The sequence below is a fragment of the Tupaia chinensis genome, unplaced genomic scaffold (assembly GCF_000334495.1).
Source record: "Tupaia chinensis unplaced genomic scaffold, TupChi_1.0 Scaffold139833_1, whole genome shotgun sequence".
Classification (NCBI taxonomy): Eukaryota; Metazoa; Chordata; class Mammalia; order Scandentia; family Tupaiidae; genus Tupaia; species Tupaia belangeri.
In genome coordinates, this window is record NW_006199712.1 from 3333283 (window position 1) to 3358999 (window position 25717).

The window sequence follows — 25717 nt, forward strand, 5'->3', positions numbered from 1 at the left end:
GCTAGGTTATGGATTTTTTTTTTTTTTTGAGAGGTTTTTGCTATAGGGCGCATGCACTCACCAGCCAGAGACAGAGAGACAGAAAGCGAGAAATTACCCCCCAGGGGGGATGGCCATGCCACAATCCCTTCCCCTGTGTTCTCCTCTCAGGATCTCGGGCACACACGCACACATGCCCGGCGTGAGTTTTAAGCCACCGGGTCCGGGACGCGAACCACGGTCGACTAGGTGGGAGTCCAGCGACATAGCCATTATGCTAACTGCTTGTTCCTAGGTTATGGATTTTTAAAAATTAGTACTGAAATATATATAGTCAAACGATTGCAAAGGATGCCATAATAATGAAGAATTTACAATGATCCAACTATTCATAGTTTTCTTAAAGAATACAATTAATAAATTTATGTTTCATTATTATTTTAATAGTCTACATGCCTCCACCAACAGACTTCTACCAAACATAACAAGTTAGAGTTTTTTCCAACTCACCAAAGATGGATGATCCCATTGATCCACCAAGTATTTACCCCATGTATGCAGTCTCCCAAGCTGTAAGCCTCAAAGTCATCTTGACTCTAGTACCCCCTTGCAATGAACAAACAGAACGAAACCCAAAACTGATGACCAAATTCTACCAGTGAAATGTCTCTGGCAAATCATCATCTGCCATTGTGTTGGTTCAGCACTCTGATGTCTTAAGAGGACTACTTCAAGAAGTGCACGTCTGCTCAGAATATTTGGCTTTGTCTATAACTTCCATGGCTATACCCACAGCTTCAACAGATTCCCAACAAACACAGTCAACATCACAACACATTGAGTAAGAAGTACTTTACTTGGGACCAGCAGATGGTGGAGCCGTTACATCACTGGACTCTCACGTAGTCAACCACAGCTCAAGTCCCAGACCTGGCAGCTTAAAACTCATACCAGGTGCATGTGTGTGTTTGCTCAAGATCCCAAGAGGAGAATGGAAAAGAAAGCACTGCGATGTGGCCATCCCCAGTGAGGGGTGATTTCTTGTTTTCTGCCTATCTGTCTCTGTCTGTCCAACAAGCATATATACTCTATAGCAAACATCTCTCAAAAAAAAGGAGGGGGGACCAGCAGGTGGTGTGGCGATTAAGGCCCTGGACACTCCCGCATGGCTGAGTACGGTTCCTGGCGACCTGCTTTCTCATTTTCACTTTCTCTCTCTTTCTTTATAAAAGAAATATCAGGAAGTCATTAAAAATCATATTCTCAGGACTGGCAGATGGCATGGTAGTTAAGGGTACTGGATTCCCACATGGCTGACCACGGTTCAAGTCCCAGACCTGGCAACTTGTTTACTCACTTTTCCCTTCTTTCTCTCTGTCTTACCCTTTCCCTCTCTGGTCAAATTTAAATAATAAATAAATAAATAAATGAGGTTAAAATAAAACAATTCTTTTTTTAAAAAAAATTATGTTCTCATGCGCAGCAGGTGGCAAGATGGTTAAGGTGCTGGAGTCCCATATGGCTGATCATGGTTCGAGTCCCAAACTTTGGGCTCGCTTTCTCCCTCTCCCTCTCTGTCTAATCAAACTGAATAATAATAATAAATAAATAAAATTGAATAAATAACTATTTTCTTAAAAAATCATGTTCTCAAAGAATATGGAAAAAATCACATCATCTTCTCAAAACAGATTATCAATACGTACAGGACATGCCCAACTTAGTTTGAAGAGTCCATCTGTGCACAGAAGGCCAGCAGCAATGGCACTGTGGTAACATGATGCTCAGGAAAAAAAGAGTCTGGCCGCTTGGCCAAAGTCTCACACCAGCGCCCCGCAGTCTCCCTGCACATGCCAGGCACTTGTGCCCATGATCCTGGCTGGCAGCGGCTCAGGTGCTTCCACATGCTTAAGAATTAAGTGGAGACACAGAAAATATTTTAAAATACCCAATTGAACTTCTAGGGATAAAAACTACAGTATCTGAGACAAAAAAATACACTGGACAGAGTTAAAGGCAGATTCGATGTTGCAGAAGAAAAGATCAGTGACCTTACAGACAGCAACGGAAATTACTCAAAATGAATTCTCTTCATGTCCTCTGTTGTCCTCCTCCTCTATCCTTCCCTGTTCCCAGCCCGACAATGATGTATTTGATGTCACTATACATGGCTGCATTTTCTAGAATATTATGTAGAAGGAATCATGCACACATGTCTTTTTCTCCTAGCATATTTTGAGATGTATCTGTGTTATGTTTTTTTTTTTTTTTTTTGAAGAGGTTTTCACTATAGGGCGCGTGCGCTCGCCAGACAGAGAGAGAGAGAGACAGAGAGACAGAAAGTGAGAAATCACCTCCTAGGGGGGTGGCCACGCCGCAATCTCTTCTCCTCCATTCTCCTCTCGGGATCTTGGGCACACACACACACACACGCCCCGCGTGAGTTTAAGCCACCGGGTCCAGGACGCGAACCACAGCCGACTACATGGGAGTCCAGCAACACCGCCATTACACTAACTGCTGGTCCCTCTGTGTTACGTATTTTAATAATTCATTCCCTTATATTCCTGAGTAGTATCCCTTGAAATTAATTTATGATTATGAGATCACAGATTTTGGCTATTGTAAAAAACCTACTGGCCAGCAAGTGGTGGGGTGGTTAAGGCACTGGACTCCCACATGACTGATCACGGTTCGAATCCTGGACCTGGTGGTTTGCTTTCTCACTTTCTCTCTCTTCTCTCTGGTCAAATAAAAAAAATAATAATAATAATAGGTAACATTAAATAATTATTTTTTAAAAACTGCTTGAATAACTGTGTACAAGTCTGTGTGTAGACACGTGCTGTCACTTTTCTTCAGTATGGGTCTATAGCAGAATGGCTAGAAACCATGGTAAATGTATATCTGACATTTTTTTTCTAGTTTTTGCTACAAAGCATATATACTCACAGAGAAAAAGAGAGGGGAAAAGCAAGAAATCACTCCCTGGGAGGGACGGCCATGCCATAATCTCTTCCCTGCAGTGTCCTCTCATGATTTGGGGCATGTGTGTACACACACCTGGTGTGATTTTCAAGCCGACAGGTCTGGGACTTGAACTGTGCAGCCAGCTATATGGGTTCCAGCACCTTAACCTCTATACCACCTTCTGGCCCACATATCTACCTTTTTTTAAAAAAATAATTATTTATTTACTTTTTATTCATTCATTTAATTTTACCAGAGAGAGTGAGAGGGAAAGGGAGAAAGCAAGCCACCAGGTCCAGGACTCGAACTGTGGCCGGCCATGTGGGAGTGCCCAGCACCTTACCCACCATGCCACCTGCTGGCCCCATATATCTAACTTTTTTTTTAACAGGTTTTTGCTATAGGGCGTGTGCACTCGCCAGAAAGACAAGAGAGAGACAGAAAGTGAGAAATCACCCCCCTTCTCCCCCTTCTCCTCCATTCTTCTCTCGGGATCTTGGGCATGCATGTACATGCGCCCAGCGTGAGTTTAAGCCACCGGGTCCAGGACTCGCACCATCAACTACATAGGAGTCCCAACGACATAGCCATTACGCCAACTGCTGGTCCCAAGCATTACTTATTTTTAATTTTTTTTTGAGAGAGGTTTTTGCTATAGGGTGCGTGCGCTCGCCAGACAGCCAGAGACCGAGAAACAAAAAGCGAGAAATCACCCTCCCCCCCCAGAGGGGATCGTCAAGCCGCAATCCCTTCTCCATTCTCCTCTCGGGATCTTGGGCACGCATGCACATGCACCCGGCGTGAATTTTAAGCCACCGGGTCCAGGACACGAACCGTGGTCGACTACGTGGGAGTCAAGCGACATAGCCATTATGCTAACTGCTGGTTCCCATAGTTTTAATTTTATATATTATCATTATTCTTCAGTTTTGATCAAAGAGTGACAGAGAAAGAGAGGGAGGGAGATCAAGAATGCAAGCCGCCAGATCCGGGATTCGAGACCTGTTCAGCCATGTGGGAATACAGCATTTCAACCACCATGCAACCTGCTGGACCCACTATTAGTTTTTATATTTAAAAAAAAAAAAAAAGCTTTTATGAGAGAGAGTACAGGGGCAGGGGAAGGGGAACAGTAACCACAAAAGGACATCCTGTTCCCGTGGTACTCCAGCTTGCCAGGATCTCGGGCACATGCCCCCAGTATGTTTAAGTCACCTTGGGATCCAAACCCACAGCCAGCCATGTGGCTTCCGGCACTGCAGTTCAGTACAGTACCACCTGCACCACCAAGGCTGGGCCATATCCCATTACTTTTAACCTATCTGTGTCTTTATACTTAAAATATGCTTCTTCCAGGGAACGTAGAACAGGTTTTACCCTACTGACAATCTCCTTTTTAATTGAGGCGTTCAGGTAGTTAACCTGTCATTTCATTATACTTATTTTTGATATGGTTAGGTTTAAGTCTCTATTGCTATTTGTTTCTATTTGTTCTCTGCTTTCTTTTGTCCTCTTTTATATTACCCAATACAATTCATAATTTCATTCTACCTCCTTGGCTTATTAGTTGTAATACTTTGTTACTTTAGTGGTTGCTTTAGGGCTTACAGTATACATCTGTACCTTATAACATCCTTTTTTTTAAAAAAAAGAATTATCTTACTGAACTTTATTTATTATTTTAATTTGACCAGAGTGTGAGAGTAAGAGAGAAGAGAGAGAGGGAAAGTGAGAAAGCAAGCTGGTCCAGGACTCGAACTGTGGTTGGCCATGTGGGAGTCCAGCACCCCCATCACCAGGCCACCTGCCAGCCCCATAACTTACAACATCTTATCTTCAAGCAATATTATACCATTTAACATGCAGACCAAGAATGTATACAATTACATAGTTCCGTTTTCCCCTCCTGGCCTTCAGGGTTTTTTGCCATATATTTCATATGTGTGAGAAACCTCGTATTACCTTATTTTCATTTAAACAATTATCTTTTAAAGAGGTTTTTCAAAAACAATTATTTCATTTTGTTATTATTATTTTTTAAAGTTTGACCACAGAGGCACAGAGAGAGAGAGAGAGAGAAAGTGATGAATCACCCCGCCAGGGGGATGTGGGGGATGGTCATGACAAATCTCAGCTGGGCCATGTGGAAATCCAGCACCCCAATCACCATGCCACCTGCCAGCCCCAAAGACATTTTTAAGGGGAAAAAAAGTGTACATTTGCTCAAATACTCCCATTTTTGATGGTCTTCATTTTTTGTGTAGATCTCAATTTCCATGTACTATTGTTTTGCACAAAGAATTTTCATTAACATTTCTTATAATGCAAGTCTCCTGGTGATTAATTCTTTCAGTTTTTATGTATCTCAGAAGTTTTAATTTCATCTTTATTTATGTTGGGGATAAAATTCTACATTGACTGTCTTTTATTCCTTTAATGAATAATTAAAGGACTAATTCTTTTAAAAATTCCTTTATTTCTTTTATTCCTCTACTGCCTTACCTGCACTGCGTCCAATATGACATCTACATTGTTTTATTTTTCTTTGTAAGATGTCTTTTTCTTTGGTTGCTTTTAGGATTTTATCCTTATCACTGGTTTTAATTAACTAAGATATGTTTGGAGATTGGGTCATTGGAAAAGTCATAACGCATTTTTGCACAGAAAAAAATATTTCATGACTTTACCAAACACTGAATAGTTATCCTCAGATATGTCTCCTTGAGGTTCATTGAACTTCTTGGATCTGTGGGTCTATAATTTTCATCAGATTTGGAAACTTTTTCAGATATAACCTCTTCAAATATTTCTTCTGTCTCCCTTGCTTCAGGGAACCTAAGTACACATATATTAAACCACGAAGTTGACCTGCAGATTTGCTGGTAAAAATATTCCAAGTTTTTAAAAAATTAATTTCTCAAGGCTGACAGGTGGCATAGTGGTTAGGGGCACTGGACTCCCACATGGCTGACTGCATTTCAAGTCCCAGAACTAGCAACTTGCTTTCTCTCTCTGTCTCTCTTTTCCACTCTGTGTCTGGTCAATTTAAAATAAATAAATAAATAAAGTTAAATAATTCTTAAAATTTATTTCTCAGGACCAGCAGTTGGTATAATGGCTATGTCATTAGACTCCCATGTAGTCAACCATGGTTTGAGTCCCGGGCCCAGTGGCTTAAACTCATGCTGGGCACATGTGTATGCATGCATATGGCAACTTATGTTGGGGATAATTGCATATGGCAATTCTATTAATGTTAAGAATGTTTATGTTATTTTTTTAATAATGGCTACACTATTTTACATTCCTACCAACAATGGACAAGGGTTCTGTCCTACGGGTAATGGCCACACCACAATCCCTTCTTCTCCATTCTCTTCTCAGGATCTTGGGCACGCATGTACACGTACCACGGTCGACTACATAGGAGTCTAGCGACATAGCCATTACACTAACTACTAGTCCCAAATCACTCTTCATGGTGGCCTAATACCAAAGACTAAGAAAGGCCACCATATTGAAAGAAATATCTGCCATTATTAAGAGATATTAAGTCTCATACTTGTGCTTTCTAATTTATAAAGCACTTTCATCTGTATTATCTCATCTGACTCTCACATCAATTCAATGGGTTACACAGCAGAACTGAAAATAACAACAACATAGTACGATAGTATGATCTGTTTCTTCAAAAGTAAAATGGGAATAAAATAATACTATTAGACTATATAAACTATTAATAATACATATTTAAATATATATTTTCAATTATGCTGCTTAACCCACCCTAGTTCCCATTTCTACATATAAGGAAACAGACTCAGACAGATCAACCTACACAGCTTACACAGTTTAGGTGACCCGCTGATAAGGGTCAAAGCTTGTACTATGTTCAGTGTGCCTGAGTCCAATGCCCATCTTCCTTTCAATGAAGCACACTCATTCTTGAATGCCCAAGAGCCATGAAATAAGTTCTCCAAAGAACCAAGGAGTCATCTTTCTACATGATATTCAAGAGAGAGATCTGAGACTCTTAACTGCTGAAATTAGATGAAATCTTAACTTGAAAAGCAAATTCTGGGCCAGCAGGTGGCATGGTGGTTAAGATGCTAGGTCCTACCTGGACAACTCCATAGTTCCAGTCCTAGATCCAGCGGCTTCAAAGACACACTGGGCACATGTGCATGTGAGCCCCAAATCCAGAGACTGGGGAAAAAGGAGTTATGGCATGGCCATCTCCCCCTGCAGGGTGATGGCTCACCTTCCCTCTCTCTGTCTTTCTCTGGTTCTCCAGCATGCACACATGTCTTATGGCAAATTTAAAAAAAAAAAAAAAACACACCCTAATATCACTCATATTTTTGAACACTATTCCTTGTAGTAGCAATTTCCGGGGCTGGCAGATGATATGGTGGTTAAGGTGCTGGACTCCCACATGGTAGCCCACGGTTTGAGTCCCAGACCCAGTGGCTTGCTTTCTCACTTTCTTATTCTGTCTCTCTGGTCAATTTTTTAAAATAATAATAATAAATAAATAATCCTTTTTTTTTTTTTTTACTTATAAGGATGACCATTTTAACACTCATCCTAAGTGTATTATCAATACAAAAAAGAACCCCCCAAAAAACAGGTAGAAAACTAAATGAGGTAAAAATCTACCCTGTGTCCCCTAAAAATCTTTAAAACTCATCTAATCCCTCTTTTCTTACAAATGGGGGAGGGGGGAGTCATACTCCTCTCTCCTCAAGAGACAAGTTACCAAGAACAATGATTTCTGCCAGTCCATGAGTAAATATTGGAACTGTTTATGTTTATTTTTAAAACTAAAGAGGTACAAAATTAACTTTATATTTAACATGTACATTTCAAGCAGCATCCTAAATTGGTCCTTGGACTATGATCCTATGACACAAAGAACTCAAGGGATACCCCAGGAGAGGACTAAACATTCCATAAAGAGATTGAATAGGTGGTCATCATTCCTTTCCTTTTTTTCCCCAGTATCTGGGACATCCTTCAGTTCATATATGCCTGGTTGAGTGGATTAATGGATTCTAATCCAGTTGATACCTTTCAATTTCACTAAATGGGTGAATCGCTTTAAAAGATATCTGCAGGGCCAGCTAGTGGTGTGGTTGTTAAGGCAGCTGAATCCTTGGGACCAGCAGTTGGCATAATGGCTATGTCGCTGGATTTCTATGTAGTCGACTGTGGTTCTAGTCCCAGACCCGGTGGCTTAAACTCACACCGGGCACGTGTGCATGTGCGTGCCTAAGATCCCAAGAGGAGAATGGAGGAAAAGGGATTGTGGCGTGGCGTGGTCATCTCCCCTGGGGGGGGTGGTGATTTCTCGCTTTCTGTCTCCCTGTCTCTCTTTCTGGTGAGTGCATGCACCCTATAGCAAAAACCTCTCTTAAAAAAAAAAAAAAAGTTCTTTTATTTTTATATATGCTTTAGTATATATAACATATACATTAAATTAAACATGAATATAATAATAAATGAAAATGCATATCTTGGAAGTGGCATATGTAAGATGTATGCGATGAGAGCTTAATTAAAAAGCTAAGGGCCACCGCTCCAATTTTAGAAGAAACAAATCAGCCTCCCACCTCTGCTGGAGTAGGTAAAGAGCTAAGAACTTTCCCCTTTGTTTCCAGTGGTTTGAGGCACCTCTTCTGTCCTGCAAGAAGGAACTGAACAGGAAACACTTGGAAGGAAAGAGAAAAGAGAAATCCCTGAAAACCTCCATTCTAATAAAAGTTCATAGTCAAAAACGACTAGTAAACTTTTATAACTCTAAAGCAATTCAGGCCCAGACTCACTGAGTTTTAGAGATTAAAATCAGCACTTCAAAGAAGTAAAAACAGGCCGTCTGGCCCTCTGGGCTATTCCAGAACTAAAACGTTTGAATTTGCAGTGTAATACTGAACGGTGTGCACTGCCCCATTCTCCAGGGTTCCTATTACCACAGTCCTTACCAATAGGACCTTTTATATCCCTGCCTGTGAATCACCATGGATGTGCATTTTTTTAAATGGCTAGATAAGGCCCCACCATTAGTAACATTTGTAACTACGCACAGTAACATAATAAGGGGAATCAAATATCATGCTTTGAGTAGTAAGCTGATCTAAACTGGGGACCATAAAAGAATGTTATCCCCCTCCTCCGCAAGAACACAAATGAACACAATTGAGCAACAGGCTGATTCATTGTGAAAGGACTGGCATGAGGATGCAGCCTTTGTGGGGCTGTGGCATAATACAGGCAAGGGAATTTGGTTCCTAAGAAAGCCGTAAGAAGTTTTTATTTATTTTTTAAACTGAAATTTTTCCAAGGCACTCACTGACCAGGCTTAACTGGTCAGACTCTGCTCCTCTCTCTAAGAGCCACAAAGTAACTCTATTCTGCAAGGCACTCAAATAAATTTAAGCGGTTGACTGCTTCACAAAGCCTAGCAGATTAAGTCTTAACTTTCTACTTAAATTTGAGAGCTCAGGTAATGGCACAAAGGAAACACATTTGACTTGTTCAAAGCTGGTCTGTTTGAAGAAAACTGGAGAGTCCTTCTTTGGCACTAAAACCTATGCAAACTGCAGCAGTATCAGTATCCAGGGTTCCTCGACATGCATCATTCAAGACCTTCTCAGCTTTACAGAGGCTGGAGCTGCGTATTTTCTGCTTTACTGAGAAAAGCTGCTACAACCTCCAAGACTGGATGGTAAAAATACAGTTTCTCAGCCAACCTCACAAACATCAGAAAGACTCCACGTGAAAGAAGACATGTTTGTACACTATAAGAAAATTATCTTTCTGAAATACTTCAGTCCCTTCTCATATTTGATGAAAGAGTGAAAAGAAAAAAGCTTTTAAGAAAAGACACTACCTACACGTGTGTTTTGGTTCTTAAAAATGTAGGAAAAATGACGATAAAGAATTTATTTCGATTTAGTTATTTTCTTGGGACTCCAGGCGCTGGGGTAACATCTTACCCCATTCCTAGCAAATCATATCCTCTACTGCCATTGGTTTTAAATATCTATGAAATCATTATGAAGAAAAGGGAGAATTTTGTTTATCCATGATTCAATTTGTTTATCCAGCCTGAAGAGCTGTTTTATCAAACCCAAAACATTCAAAGCAATACACATACTTTCTGGATGGTAGAAAGTTTATAGTCAGGCATCTCAGCATTTTTCTAATAATATATATATGTATATAATATATATTATATACATTTTTTATGAAAAGAAAATCAAAGTCCAGCTAATAACAAAGTTCTTATCCAACCCTGAATAAACCAAAATAGTCCTTTCTTGTCTAATAAGCAGTGCTTACAAAATAATATTCAAAGCAGAAAAATGAAGACAAAATTAAAAATTATGAGATCTTTACACCAAGGTTACAATCTGCATCAATTCTGTGATTCCATGATAAACCCCTAAGATGCACTTAAAAATATTATGAGGGGGCTCAGCTTCATTTAAAAAGCATCAGAAAGCAACTAGAATTTGTACTGGTGAGACTAATATTGTATTCATGAGGCTGTAGTACTGCTGTGGACATAAGGAAAAATTAGGCATACCTGCTTCTGCTGGTCTGATCACCTGAGACTTAGAGGTCCCAGAAAAACAATTCCCGAAGATTGAAAATTCAGTCTTCCTAAACTGTGTCCATTCTCAGGTAAGCCTCTGCCAAAGTCAGTGTTTGACCAGAGAAAACAAACTCCACACTCAAGTGTTCTGCCTACTGCTACAGATTTTAATCTCAAAGAACACGGTCTCAGTAGAAAGGCCAGCCTGCAATATGGGTGTGGTTTGGAATTATAAAAAAACAAGAGGCAGAAATGTAGATGTCATCACCATGGTTTTTTTTTTTTTTTTTTTTTAATTTTATTGTAGCAGGGGTGTTGAAAATACATGCCACAGTCACTTGACTCCTTAGATTCCTACTCAAGCTTTCTTCCTATGGAACGGGACTGCCCTATGAGTTCCCAGATTAGTTTTCATAAATATTCCTTTGCCGTTTAATGTTTTAAATGGCAATGTTCTTTTAACAACGTGAAAAAATAAGCAATTATACATTGCAATTCTGAGAAAAAAAATTAGGAAGCTGTGTTAACTTAAAAAGAAAAAAATGGAAAAAAATCCTATATCCTACTTAATCTTTATTACAGTCAATGTACTAATTTCAAGAAAATATATAAAATTACCTTTCAACAGTAAGTGGAAACGTATAGATTTATACAGGGTTAAAGCTATTGAAAGAAAGTGTTTCAAGGGTTATGGTCCAATTCTATCTTGTAAGTGTGGCAAGAACAGGTTCCCTTATAAAATCTGTAATCTATTTCTACTGATCGGCTAATTCTCTGAAGAGGAAGGCTAGAACGTCTTTTATGATGGCTTCATAAATGTAAAGAATGCTTGTTGTAAAACTGCTTCAGAAAGTGAAAGAAAAAGTTGGCAGTTTTATCTTACAGGTCAGTAGGTTTTTGGGTGTTTTTTTTTTCCCCCTGAAAAAAGAAGAAAGTACATACTATATGATGCCATTTACATGAAATTCTAGAAAATGCAAACTAATCTCTGGTGACAGACGACAGACCGATTGTCTGAAGCAGGGATGTAAGGGGGAATATGAAAGGACATGAGGAAACTTCTGGAGTAATGAAATGTTCTCTATCTCACACTGTGGTGATGATTTTGTGGGTGTGCACACTGACAAAACACAGCCAACTGTCCACTCTCGATGGACATAGCCTAGTCTATCTAAATTACACTGCCATAAATGTTAAAAATGCATACGTATTTGAATATTTAAAGGGCACCTGTACTGAAGAAGGCTTACTCTTGGTCTCTGTGACCACGAGTTGGGAAATACCAGGAGAAAAATTCTGCACGAGTGTATGAAAGCATATTCTGTCCAACGGGTCCTGAGCCAACCCAGGATACCGCTCAGACATGGAGGTTTCCTTCACTGGTCTTGTTCCAACAAAGTCTCATCGTATTGTGGGGTGCAAAGAATGTTGTATTTGGGGTCTACAACATTGAAAGTTGGAGGAGATGACCATTAATGCTTCTTGCATCAAAAATACCACTCATGGGACCAGCAGATGACGTGATGGCTGCCTCACTGGACTCCCACACAATCAACCACGGTTCGAGTCCCAGACCTAGCGGCTTAAAACTCATGCCGTATGCATATGCATTCATGCCCAAGATCCTGAGAGGAGAATGGAGGAGAAGGGACTGTAGCGTGGCCATCCCCCCTTGGGGGTGATTTCTCAATTTCTGTCTCTGTGTCTCTCTCCGGTGAGCACACTCACCCTAAAGCAAAAATCTCTTAAAAAGAAAGTATCGTTCACAGATGTTTGTGATCCTGCTGTTACTGTGTGGAATTCTGCTAACCTCATGACTAAAACGCATATTTGCCATATCTGATTCCCCTAAGACATTACTTTGCAGGAAAAATCAAGTATCTATCTTATATGTACTTTTAAAAATTGGTTCCTGGGATCAGAAGATGGCGTAATGGCTGTGTCACTGGATTCTCACATGGCTGACTACAGTTCAAGACCTGGTAGCTTGAAACTCACACCCAGTGCATGTGTGTACCTGCTCAAAATCCTAGATGAGAATGGAGAAGGGACTGCGGTGTGGCAATATTCCCTGGGGGATGATTTCTCGCTTTCTCTCTCTCTCTGTCTCTCTGGTGAGCACACACACTTTATAGCAAAAAAAAATATTGAGGCATTTTCTTAGGACTCAGGTAGTATTTTCCATTAGTTCTAAACTATATTTCTCTGTGATCTAATAAAGCATGGTTTCTGACACATTCTTCAAATACAGTCTTGACTTTGTGGGCAGTGACAAATGGAACTCTGCCTCTGTGCTGGCCTAGTTTGGGTCAGAATGATTTATTTCCCTGTACAGATGTTTAAAGGGCTACACTCAGACAGCCTCCTGAATAAAAAGGAGAAGGAGACTTTGCCTTTAATAAGTGATTCTAAAATTCACGAATAGAAAAGAAAGAAAGAAAGGAAGGAAGGAAGGAAGGGAGGGAAAATTGGTTCCTGTGTGGTCCTCTTCTGATTTTTGGAAAGTAATATATAAAATGAATAAGATGGGGAAAATAAGAAACGTTAAATCTCTCTCAAACACAGCATTCTGAAACAACCAGGGCCAATGTTATGAATTTCCAGTTCTTCTATGCACATGTCTATGAACATACTTATTATTTTATAAAATTGTGTTTGCCATAAATAGTTTTACTTAACATTAGTAAGTAGAATTATCCATATCATTAAGCATTTTTTGGAAACATGTCTTTCATGCTTCGTAACAGTCCATTTTATGACCATACAATGATTTTAAGCATTCATGTTGATAACTAAGGTGGTTTCCAATGTTTTACTTTCAGAAAAAAGTTTCAATAAACATACTTGAACACATGTAGATATGGAATAATGAACATTGTAACGGTGAATACAATTTCTCTAAGATTTTATGCCTTCCATTTCATTATAATAGTCTCAACTCTTTTGGAAAGGGAGAAACAAGAAGTTAAAATGTGTAGTATGGGGACTAGCAAGTGGTGTGGTCGTTAAGGTGCTGGACTCCCACATGGCCAACCACAGTTCAAGCCCCAGACCTGGCAACTTGGGAAAAAAAAAAAAAAGTCACACAGCGAGCGTGTACATAAATGTCTAAAATCCCTGGAGGAGAATAAAGATGGAGAGGCTGTGGTGTGGCCATCCTCCCTGGGGGGGTGATTTCTCACTTTCTCTCTCACTGTCATTCTCTAGTGAGCACACATGCCCCATGGGGGTAGGGGGGACCCTAAGAAAAGTATAGGGCTGCCACTTTGATGGACAGTTTTTTGTGAATATCTCCTCTGAGCCTCAACCAAAATTATAGAGTGAAATTATACTAACTTGATATCGACAAAAATGATGTAGAAAGTGATGTGCTGAGTCATTAATCAGGGCCAGGTGCATGATAACAGTTTTAACAATCTGAATATTTGAGGCGAATGTATTTTGAATCATCAGAAGGACTCAATAAATACTGGAAAATAATAATCTGAGTCAAAGTTGCATGAGGACCTCAAACTATTTGATTAAGCAAAAACATTTAGAAAAGAATCCACTATACTAGGTTTAAATGCAACACTTCTTCAGAAAAGCAACCTTTTTTTTTTTTCCCCCCAAAATGGTTTATTATAAACCAGAGAGGGATAAACAGAGAGAAAGCGAGAAAGCAAGCTGCCAGGTCTGAGACACGAACTTTGGTTAGCCATGTGGAAGTCCAACGTCCCCAACCACCACGCCACCTGTCGGCCTCCAGAAGAAACCATATTTGTTTAGTCGCTGTAAATCTACCTATACTTACTTGGACACTTGGAGACTTGTTTCTAAGAAGTATTATCGTAATATTTGTAAGAACTTCTTTAGTGTTTTTATTTTTATTTATTTATTTTTTTTTTTAAGATTTTGCCATAGGGCTTATGTATTACAGAGAGTGACAGAAGGAGAGAAAGTGAGAAATCACCTCCCAGGGAGGGTGGCCCTACCACAGTCCCTTCTCCGTTCTCCATTCAAGATTCTGGGCATGCACACGCATGCATCTGGTGTGTTTTACAAGGACCCTGGGTCTGAAACTTGAATCCGGCAGTTGGCCACATGGGATCCAGGGCTTTAACCACCATGCCATTTGCTGGCCTCTTTTTTTCCATATTAAAAATAGTTCATTTATTAAACATCGGAGTAGTGATTACTCTGGAGAGTAACAGTAGCTGGAAGGGAGCAGGACGGGATGACAGTAATAATTCTGGTTTCTTGATGTGAATGCCGATTTTATGGGAGCAGCAGTTAATGAAAACACAATGTGAGGCCAACCCATGGCATGATGGTTAAGGCAGCTGGATCCCAACCTGGTGGTTGAAAAACACTCTGGAAATATGTGCATGCGCCCAAAATCCTGAAAAGGAAGGAGAACTGGAGGAGAAGGGATTTGCAACATGGCCCTTCCTCGTAGTGGGTGCTTTCTTGCGTGCTCGTTTGTTCATTCATTCTCTTTTTTTTTTCCTTCTTTCTTTCCCTCCCGTCCTTCCCCACCTCTTCCTCTTACTCCAAGTAATATAAGCACCCTCTGGCAAATTGAAAAAAGAGAGAAAGAAACATAGAGGAAAAAACAACATATATATCGTTTTCATATATTCATTACATATATCAGTGGGCCAGCAGGTGATGTGGTGGTTAAGATGCTGGATTCCCACATGGCCAACAGCACTTCAAGTCCTGGACCTGGCAGCTTACTTTCTCACCTTCCCTTTCTCTCTTTCTCTGGTCAAATTTGGAAAAAGAAATAATAATAATAGCAATAAAAAAAATCAAATAAACAAGTCTTAAAAAAAAAAAAACTGTGTGTGGCATCAGAATGGGCAGATTATTTTGGATTATCTGGGTAGGCGTAATCTCATCACATGCACCCTTAAAAGCAGAGAAAGCTAGAAGGAGGAAGAAGAGATCTGAAGTGAGAGAGGGACTTGACGCACTTTTGCTGGTTTTGAAGATACAGGAAAGGGGCCATGAGCGGAGGAAGACAGATGCCTTTGGAAGCTGGGAATGGTCTTTGGTTTACATCCAGAAAGAAAATGGAGGTCTCAGACCTACCACAGGGAACTGAATCCTACCAACAACCCCAATGAGACAGGAAAATCTGCCCCTAGAGCCTCCAGGAAAGATCACACCCCTGCTGATACGCTGTTTTTCCTGCCTGAGACCTGTGTAGGTTCTGACTCACCAAACTGTAAGATAATAAACGTGCATTATTTAAGCTAAAATTGTTATGGTAGCAATGGAAAGCTCAGTTCGTTTTATTCGGGGTAGGATGTTCTGACGACCTTGACCTTAGATTGTCTGCAAGAGAAAACGGCTAACGTGGGAGATGCAAGGGAGACGGCAAAGCTTCATTTGGGCAGGGAAATCAATAATGGCTTTGGCTTTACCGTTCTTCTGAAATGCATTTTCCCTTCTAACCTATTGGAAGTTATTCAAACATTTAGTTTAACATCTTAAGAAAAATACTACAAAAATAAAAATATTCAAGATTCTGCTAATATTAATAAATGGGGACACTTCGATCGTAACCCTTCCGGGACGGGGCCCAGAGATCCCTGCACTCAACATGAAAGGATACCCAGTGATTTGGTGCAGTGGTTCTCACTAGATGTCATAAAAATCAATCAATCTGAGGGGGCTGGCAGGTGGTGTGGTACTTAAGGGCATTGGATTCCCATATGGCTGACCCATGGTTCAAGTCCTGGACCCGGAAGCTTGCTTTCTCACCTTATCTCTTTCTCTCTCTCTCATCAATTTAAAATAAACAAAGTTAAATAAAGTAATTCTTTTTTTTTTTTTTTTAAATTAACCTGAGGAGTTTATTTTAAATGCAGATTCCTGCACTTCAACCCCAAAGATTCTCATTCAGAAATCTTAGGGAGAGGTCCCAGAAATCTGAGTAGGATTAATATCAGGAACTTCAGAATTGTTTTCACTGAGGAATGACTCATACCGCTGACACATTCCCCACTTCCCACCAACCAATTTTGCTATTCTGATTAAGACCCAAAATGCAGTTCTTATCAGGAGTTAGCCTGGGAGCCAGCCCCTACAGCACACTGGATGATTAAGGGCAGGCTCTGATATGAACAGATTTGGACTTCAGTCTGCACTGCCTCTTACTGACCAGGAGCTTTGGGCAAATCATTTTAAATTCCCTGTGCCTCGGGGTTCTCATCTGCATAAAAGGAGGGTTGTTATGACAGATTTAGCACAGTTCTCAGAACTCAGTTCATTTACTGGGATGGTCAACACCATGTAATTCCATTTTTAGATAAAATCAGAGCAAAATATTTGTAATAAGAGGCAGCTTGAATTCTTTAGCATGCTTCATTCCAATAACAATATCTGGAAAGATGAAATATTTAATGGAAACAGTCTTCCATTCTGGACTATATGGAATTGAATGTGTTTATAAGAGATGGGGAGGGGCAGGGAGAAGAAGAACCACCTGTTTCTCTTTGAGGCTATATATACCCAAAGAGGCTTAATTGTATCCCAAAAATCTAAAAAGGGTGCCTGAGGGGCCAGCAGGTACCATGGAGGTTAAGGTGCTGGATCCCACAAAGCCAACCCTGTGATTCAAACTCCAGATCCAGTGGCTTAAAAATCACACTGGGTACATGTGCATACCTGTATACGTGCCCAAAATCCTGAGAGGAGAATAGAGGAGAAAGGATTGTGTCATGACCATCCCCCCTGGGGGGGATTTCTCACTTTCCCTCTCTCCCTCTCTTTTGTGAGTGCATGCGCCCTGTGGCAAAAACCTTAAAAAAAAAAAAAAAAAAGTTGCCTGAAGCAAAAAGACTTTTCCTAATCACAATCATTTGGAAAATTTATCTCCTTTTTTGGGACCAGCAGATGGCTTAATGGCTACGTCGCTGAACTCCCATGCAGTCAACCGCGGTTTGAGTCCGGGGCCCGGTGGCTTCAACTCATGCTGAGTGTATGTGCATGTGTGCCCCAGATCCTAAGAGGAGAATGCAGGAGAAGAGATTTGGGCGTGACCATCCCCCTGGGGGGGTAATTTCTCGCTCTCTGTCTCTGTCTGTCTGTCTGGTGAGTGCACACACCCTATAGCAAAAATCTCTCCAAAAACAAACAAACAAAAAATTTATCTCCCTTTCTTGTTCCAACCTTCAAGTACAAAATGCCAACTATATGGATTATTTAGACAAGCCCTTGCCATCGCTGGCTCTTGTGGTGGCTAACCAGGCATGCTTCTTCCATTCTGATTTAAAGCCATTTAAAGTGAAACCGAGTAACCTTACTCAAGCCTACGATGTAAAAGAAATAGTATCAAGTGCGAAGTGAATGTGAAGGGCCTAATCATGCCACTGAATAATACGCACAAGTCAATAACACGGAAATGAATGGACTCGAATGAAAAGCAAAGAGCACAGCAGGCGTGGAGTCTGGGCTGAGGACAGGGGACACAATTACAGTCAGGTGGCCTGTACAAGGGAGCACACCTAGAAAAGCCAATCACGGACTGAACATTTAATTAACAAAATATAAGAATAAGTGACTAATTGCAAAGAATGAAGTGAAAAGGAATACTGATTTCAGTGTTTTCTTCCTCCTGTAGTGTCCTCCCTGGCTGTGTCCATTCCTTCTTTATCCTCTCCTTTATCGTTTATAGAAAAGGTAGAAAACATGAACAGTGGTATCTGAAAAAAAACTTCATGTTTGCCCCTGCTGGTCCTTCTCAGATTATAGTCCTCGAGACTGCAGAGCAGAATTATCTGTTGGGGAAACTCATGTTCTTTGTGTTTCCTTACAGTCTATTGTTGAAGCAGCACTTCTGGCCGTTCTCATTCTTCCCCAAAAAAGGGGAACTGGTTTTTCTCACTGGAGAGAGAGCAAGTGTCTTGCGTCCACAAAGCCTGATTCCTACTGCAGTAGTTCTCAAACTTTAACTGCAATAGAACCATCGGGAGGCTGTTGAAAACATGAACCTCTGAGACCCAGCAGGTGGCTTAGCGGTTAAGGCTCTGGACTCCCCTATGGTCTACCATGGTCCAAATCCCAGACCCAGCTGCTGGAAACTCACGCTGGATGCCTGTGCATTGCATGCCCAAAATCCTGAGAGGAGAATGGAGGAGAAGGGATTAGAGTGTGGCCATCCCCCATAGAGGAGGTAATTTCTCGCTTTCTGTTTCTAGGTCCATCACCCAGAGTCCCTTTGTAGTCTGTCTGGAATGCAGATCCAAAACTCAGCATGTCTAATAAGTTTCAAGATACTGTGACATTGCCTGAGGACCACTGCCACACGGGGTGGCCAACGTGTTAAACATCACTGTCTTTACATGGTTTGCCCCTCCCTCTTCAGCAGCCGCTCCTCCTCAGGATGCAAGTGCTCCTCTTCCTCCATATGGCAAACAACCCCAAAGCAGCTATGCAGCAGGGGAGCCTGAGATGGGAAGAGTAAAAGTTACAATTTTGGAAGGAAGGCAGGACCAGCAGATGGTGAAATGGTTATGTTGCTGGACTCCCATGGGGCTGCGAGTCCTGGACCCAGAGACTCAAAACTCACGCTGGATGTGTGCATGTGTCCCCAAGATCCTGAGAGAACAATGGAGAAGGATTGTGCTGTGGCCATCCTCCTGGGGGAGGGGAGTGATGTCTTGCTTTCTGTCTCTCTCTTGTGTCTCCCTGGCAAGCACATGCACTCTATAGCAAAAATCTCTTTTTTGAAGAAAAAAAAAAAAACAGAATTTGGAAGGAAGGCTGTTAGGAAGATTCATTTGACCACAGGACTAGGCTACAATCCTGGTCCAGCTTCCCGAAGAATAAAGTTGATATTTTGAACACTGAGAGGTCTATGTGAATCTCTCAACACTCAGTTCAGGGACCAGCAGATAACCTAGCAGTTACATTGCTGGACTCCCACATGGCCAACACAGTTTGAGTTTTTCTGGTGGCTTGAAAATCATGCTAGGGGGACCAGCAGTTAGCTTAATGGCTATGTCGCTGAACTCCCATGTAATCGACCACAGTTCGAGTCCCAGACTCGGTGGCTTAAACTCACGCTGGGCGTGTGTGCATGCATGCCCAAGATCCTGAGAAGAGAATGGAGGAGAAGGGATTGCGGTGTGGCCATCCCCCCGAGGGATGATTTCTTGCTTTCTATCTCTCTGTCTCTCTCTGTCCTTCTGGCGAGCGCACATGCCCTATAGCAAAAACATCTCTAAAAATAAAAAGAAAGAAAAGAAAAGAAAAAGAAAATAAATCATGCTGGGAGCATGTGCATGCCTAAGATCCTGGGAGAATAAAGGAGACAAGATTGCAGCATGGCCAGAGCTGGAAGGTGGCGTGGTGTTTAAGGATGCTGGACTCCCACATGGCTGACTGTGATTTGAGTCCTGGACCTGGTGGCTTGCTTTCTCATTTTCTCTCTCTCTCTTTCTTTCTCTCTCTCACTCTGTCCCTCTTTGGTCAGTCAATCAATCAATCAAGTTAATAAAGAAATAATTCTATTTAAAAAAAAAAAAAAAAAAGATTGCAGCATGCCATACTCCCGGGGGTGGGGGGGTGATTTCTCACTTTGTCTCTCTCCCCAGTGAGCACACACACTTTAAGGCAAAAACCCCTTTAAAAAACAAAGAATAAAGAATAAAGTTCAAAGAATAAAGAAGTATGGATTATCAGCCCACTTGATCCATAATGATACTATGGAATTACAGAAAATAAGACTAGGATTTCCAAGGCCATGCCTCTTTCTGGAAGCAGAGTGAAGCAGAGTGACTCTATCTTGACTAAGCCATAATGCTGAAGCTGCGTGACATCGTGCGCACACTAAGGTTCCTGCTCCCGAAGAATACGGAGTTATCACCAAAGTGACGTCCATGGAAAGGGGATGGTACAGGAGCTTCAGGAGCTTCAGCCTGGATTACAGTTCAATGAGTTTCTTCTCTCATTTTTTAAATTCCAGGATAAGGGTCAGCCGTGTGGTCACGTGTTCAAGGGAACTAGATTGCTTTTCCTTTCTTTTCTCTCCTTCTCTCTCTCTTTTCTTAAAAAACTTATTTAGGCGTCAGCAGGTGGCATGGTGGTTAAGATGTTGGACTGCCATGTGGCAAATTGCAGTTTACATCCCAGACCTGGCAGTTTCTCACTTTCCCTTTTTCTCTCTGACTTTGGTAAAATTTTAAAAATAAATAGGGACCAGTATATAGCGTAATGGCTATGTTGCTGGACTCCCATGTAGTCGACCACGGTTCGAGTCCCAGACCCGGTGGCTTAAACTCACACCAGGCATGTGTGCATGTGTGCCAAAGATCCCGAGAGAAGAATGGAGGAGAAGGGTTTGCAGTGCAGCCATCCCCCATGGGGGGTGATTTCTCGCTTTCTGTCTATCTCTTTCTGGTGAGCACAGGCACCCTATAGCAAAAACCTCTTCAAAATAAAATAAATAAATAGATAGCATTAAATAGTTCTTTTGGAGAATCAGCAGTTAGTGTAATGGCTATGACACTGGACTCCCACGTAGTCGACCGCGGTTCGCGTCCCAGACCCGGTGGCTTAAAACTCACGCCGGGCGCATGTGCCTGAGAGGAGAATGGAGGAGAAGGGATTGTGGCGTGACCATCTCCCTTGGGGAGTGATTTCTCGCTTTCTGTCTCTAATGTCTCTGTCTGTCTGGTGAGCCCACGCGCCCTATAGTGAAAATCTCTCGAAAAAAAAAAAAAAAGTAGTTCTTTTGCTTCTTCTCTTAAAAAATATTTTATTTTATTCATAATTTTTCTTTTAATTTGCTATAGGGCATGTAGGTTCACCAGAGATAGAGAGAGAGAGGTAAAGCAAGCCACCTGGAACAGGACTTGAACCACAGTCAACCATGTGGAATCTACTACCTCAGTCACCATGTCATCTACTGGCCCAGGAGCTGGATTCTGCAGGTTGACCATGTGGTTCAAGTCCCACACCCAGTGGCTTGAAAACCATGCCAGATGCATGTGCAAGTGTGCCCCAAATCTCAATAGAATGGAAAAACAGAAAAGGGATTAAGGCATGACCATGCCCTGTTTGGGGAAGGGGGTGCTTTCTCCCTCTCCTCCTATTTCTTTTTGGTAAGCCCATGCACCTTGTGGCAAATTTTATAAATAAATAAATAAATTCTGAAATGAATATTGACTTTTTAAAATTTTGGAATACTTTTAAAAAAAATGGAATAAGAAGATTAACATAGAATTTAGATTTTGGAGCTGGGTTCCATGGCCTGGTGGTTAAGGCAACCATATCCTACATGGCAACCATCCAGTTTGAGTCCTGGATCTGGTGGCTTGAAAAACATGCTGGGTTGGGCCAGCAGGAGGCATGGTGGTTAAGAGCGCTGGACTCCCACATAGCCAACTACGGTTCGAGTCTCGGACCTGGCAGCTTGCTTTCTCACTTTCTTTCTCTGTCCCTCTCTGGTCAAATTTAAATAAGTAAATACATAAATAAAGTGAAATTTAAAAATCTTTAAAATAAAAAAAAGGAACGAAAAAAGAAAAACATGCTGGGCACGTGTGTGTGTGCACCCAAAATTCCAAAAGGAGGGAGAGATGGAGAAGGGATTACAATGTGACCATTCCCCATGGGGGAGGCTTTCTCCTCTCTGTTTATCTCTGGAGAGTACAGGTGCTCTATAGAAAAACAATTCAGATTTCTATTTTCTCTTTAAAAATCAGGAGGTCCGACACTGAGTCCACGTTCCCACATGGTAATATCGGGCTGGACCCAGAATCAGCCTTGCTCTCTTTAAATAAGGTGTAACCTTCAGGGTTGGCACAGCCCCTCATGATTCACTGCCTTCCTCCCATAGACCACGTAAGGAAGAACAGTTCTCATAAGCTGTACTACCTTCTACCACTAATTCCTTGAGATAGCTCTGAACTGAAAATACATGGTATAGTGCTGTCCAGAGAAGGAAATATGTTTTGTTTTTCTCTTCACCCGGTGGTTATTTCCATTCTCAGTCGCAAAGCCATACTGTACAAATTGTGAACAGCAAACACTTATCGCAAAGTGGTCCAGACCCATAAGGTAGGAAGTAAGAGGGTAAAGTGACTCAAAATAAAAAAGCAGTCTCCTTTCAAAGACTCTAGTTCCTTAAAAGATCAAGACTGGAACCAGCTGATGGTGTAATGGTTATGTCACTAGACTCCCATGTAGTCGACCACGGCTCAAGTACCAGAGCCGGAGAATTAAACTCACGCCAGACGTGTGTGAGTGCATGTCCAAAATCCCAAGAGGAGAATAGAGGAGAAGGGATTGCAGCATGGCCATCTCCCCTTGGGGGTGATTTCTTGCTTTCTGTCTCTCTCTCTCTCTAGTGAGTGTACACACCCTAGAGCAAAAATCTCTTTAAAAAAGATAAATGGAAAAGGATCAGGACTAATGAAAGAAAAAGTAGATATATCCTCCCTGCACTGTTACAGAACAAAAATTCCATAATCATTAGCTACCAAATGTACAATATGCCTCATGTAATATTGAATTATACAATAGAGAAAATAAAAGTTTATGGTATACCCTGTCACCTAACAGCCCTCTTCACTTAGTGATAAGCTAGACTACAGAAATGTTTAGAAAGGAATTATTACCTAAGGGGGGAACTGTGGTACAATAAAAGTGTACAAAGATCCTTTCTTGTCTGAATCAGCTGCTGTTAGCGTGCACAATGAACGGGCGGAAAACATGCTACGCTACCATCCAATGACGGCCATGTTACAACCAGAGACCCACCCCACAGTGCCTTGAGTTTGGGTACCTTTTGAATTCCTGGTCTTTGCCCATGAGATTAGATTAGTGAGTCAGTATCAAGGTAAATATTGATCTTCAAAGTTCTTCCTTCTCTTTCACACCTCTTCCCTTTCAGAGCCAGAACTTAACTGGGAAAAGAAAATGCATCTGACTGTACTTCTCTTTTTTTCTCTGAGACTTCCTCACCTTCTCATTCAACATAAAACGGGCCCAAGTGCAATGAGGAGGTAATTTTAAATCATTCACCAGGAAGCTTTCACAGTCATGTTCACTTGAGATCTAACCTTTGCTACTGATCCACCTGAAGGAAGAAAGAAAATGGGGCTAGGGCTACATTTATAGTGGAAGGCCCACTGCAATGATGAATGATGATCCCTTTGGAATATGGTTAGCAGGTTACAAAGTACTTTCGCATAACTCGTCACCTAGGACAGAGCATTCTGTAGACTCTACGTACAAATATGATGTATCTGCATCACAATTTTTAAGTTGGGTATGAAATCTCATTTCACCATAAATCCAGGCCTGCCCTAATTCTTTAATTCAGTTAGTACAGAAAAAGAGAAAGCCTCGGCATGCCATGTATTGTGTGAGTTAGAGTCCGAGCTGACTATCTTTTCTCAAGGACAGACACAATTTAAAATTAAACCAGTGAAAGCGATTAGGACGGTTACTTGCTAAATTTCCCTTTTCAACTGCATGCTTGTTTCCTAGGAAAAAATAATTGTCTAATCTCACCACTTCCATGTTGTTACATTATATTTTTTTAAAGTTTTAACTACTTTTCCATATATATTATTTTTATGGGTGTATATAATATTTCAGTATCTAAGGAGGCATAATATGTCACTAAGAGAGCCCTGGCTCGGGGCTGGCAGGTGGCATGGTGGTTAAAGGCACCAGATTACCACATGGTTGACCGTGGTTTGAGTTTTGGATCTGGTGGCTTCCTTTCTCACTTTCCCTCTCTGTCTCTGGTCACACTGGAAAATATAAAAGTTAAAATATAATAATTCCTTAAAGAGAGAGAGAGAGAGAGCGAGCCAGCCTTGGCCCGAGTCAGAATTCTTGGGACTGAATACCAATAGACTCTGCTTACTACTGATGGTATCACCTTGGGCAAGTCGCTTAACCTACGTATTTGTTTTCTCAGATGAAAATGAAAATGATGATAGTAATGCCAACTTCACAGAGTATCTGGAAGATTAATTAAAATAAACAGCAAAGGGCTTTAGAAAAAGATCTGGAGATGTTAGATACTATTTTAAGAATCAGTGATTCACAGTTTTCACAAAACCAGTAGTGGGCCTCGAAAGTAATATAAAGGGGCCTCTAAAAAGTTCTTGGGAAATGTATATTATGATAAAAATATGCATAGATTTGAAGCTTTTGCATTTAATTCCATTTCTCATGAACTTTTTGGAGTTCGTGTGTATATAGATACTTCCTTGCATGTTATGTGTAGTTTACATATGAGAGAAGAGAATCTGAAATAATTTACACAAATGACATTCACCAACAATAGTGGTTTATTATATAAAGACCTGGATGAAATTAATTATGTTTAAATATTGAACTTGAGGGCTGGCAGGTAGAGTAGTGGTTAAGGTGTTGTACTCCCACGTAGTTGACCGTGGTTCGAGTCCCAGACCTGGTGGCTTGTTTTCTGACTTTCCCTTTCTCTCTGTCTCTCCCTGGTCAAATTAAAAAATAATAACAACAAACAAAATTAAATATCAAATATGTGATTCTTAAAAAAATAAAAATAAGTAATCAAGGCAGTTCACTATTTGTCATAGGAAAACCACACACAGCTGTTCTAGACTATAGGTCAAAAACTTAAGCCCGCAGGCCAAATCTGGCCCACATGCCTGCTTGAACACAGCCTAGGAACTAAGAATGGTTTTTATATTCTTTAAACAATCAATAAAAAGGAAAAGAATAGTTTATGACATGGGAAAGGTGTGAAAGAGTAACACTCCAGTGCCCATAGTAAAGTTTACTGGAACACAGCGTGTTTATGTGTTTATTATTGATCTATGGCTGCTCACATGCCACAGGAGCAGTAAGGCGGCTGAGACTGAGGCCACACGGTCGGTCCTCAAAGCCTAAAATATGTATTACCTGGCCCTTTCTAGAAAAAGGTTGCCAATCCCTGGTCTATTTAGACTCAGCTCTATGAAGGCAGAGATCACAGAGGCCTACCTTGGTCCCTGGCTCAAATTTGTATTTGGTCGATATTTGATGAATCTACGCTGTCCATATGAAGACCCTGAAGAGGGGTGGGGGACCTCATTCAAGTTAAGAAAGTTGTCCTCAAACAACACAAGACCTGTTTTTTTTTTTAAATAAAGAATTATTTAATTTTATTTATTCATTCATTTATTTTAATTCGAC

General features: G+C 40.9%; 1 protein-coding gene across 2 annotated transcripts in view; it reads right to left on the minus strand.

Annotated features, from left to right (window-relative positions):
• Positions 1 to 25717, minus strand: part of PLS1 (plastin 1) — a 111300-nt gene that overhangs the window by 70195 nt on the left and 15388 nt on the right. Inside the window, exon 1 of one of the 2 annotated variants that reach the window (XM_014593191.2) lies at positions 10538 to 10642. The exons of the other annotated variant lie outside the window; for it this stretch is intronic. The gene's annotated coding sequence lies outside the window, so the exon portion shown is untranslated. Of the gene's footprint in view, positions 1 to 10537; positions 10643 to 25717 lie in introns of those variants that run through there. 2 annotated transcript variants of the gene reach the window in all.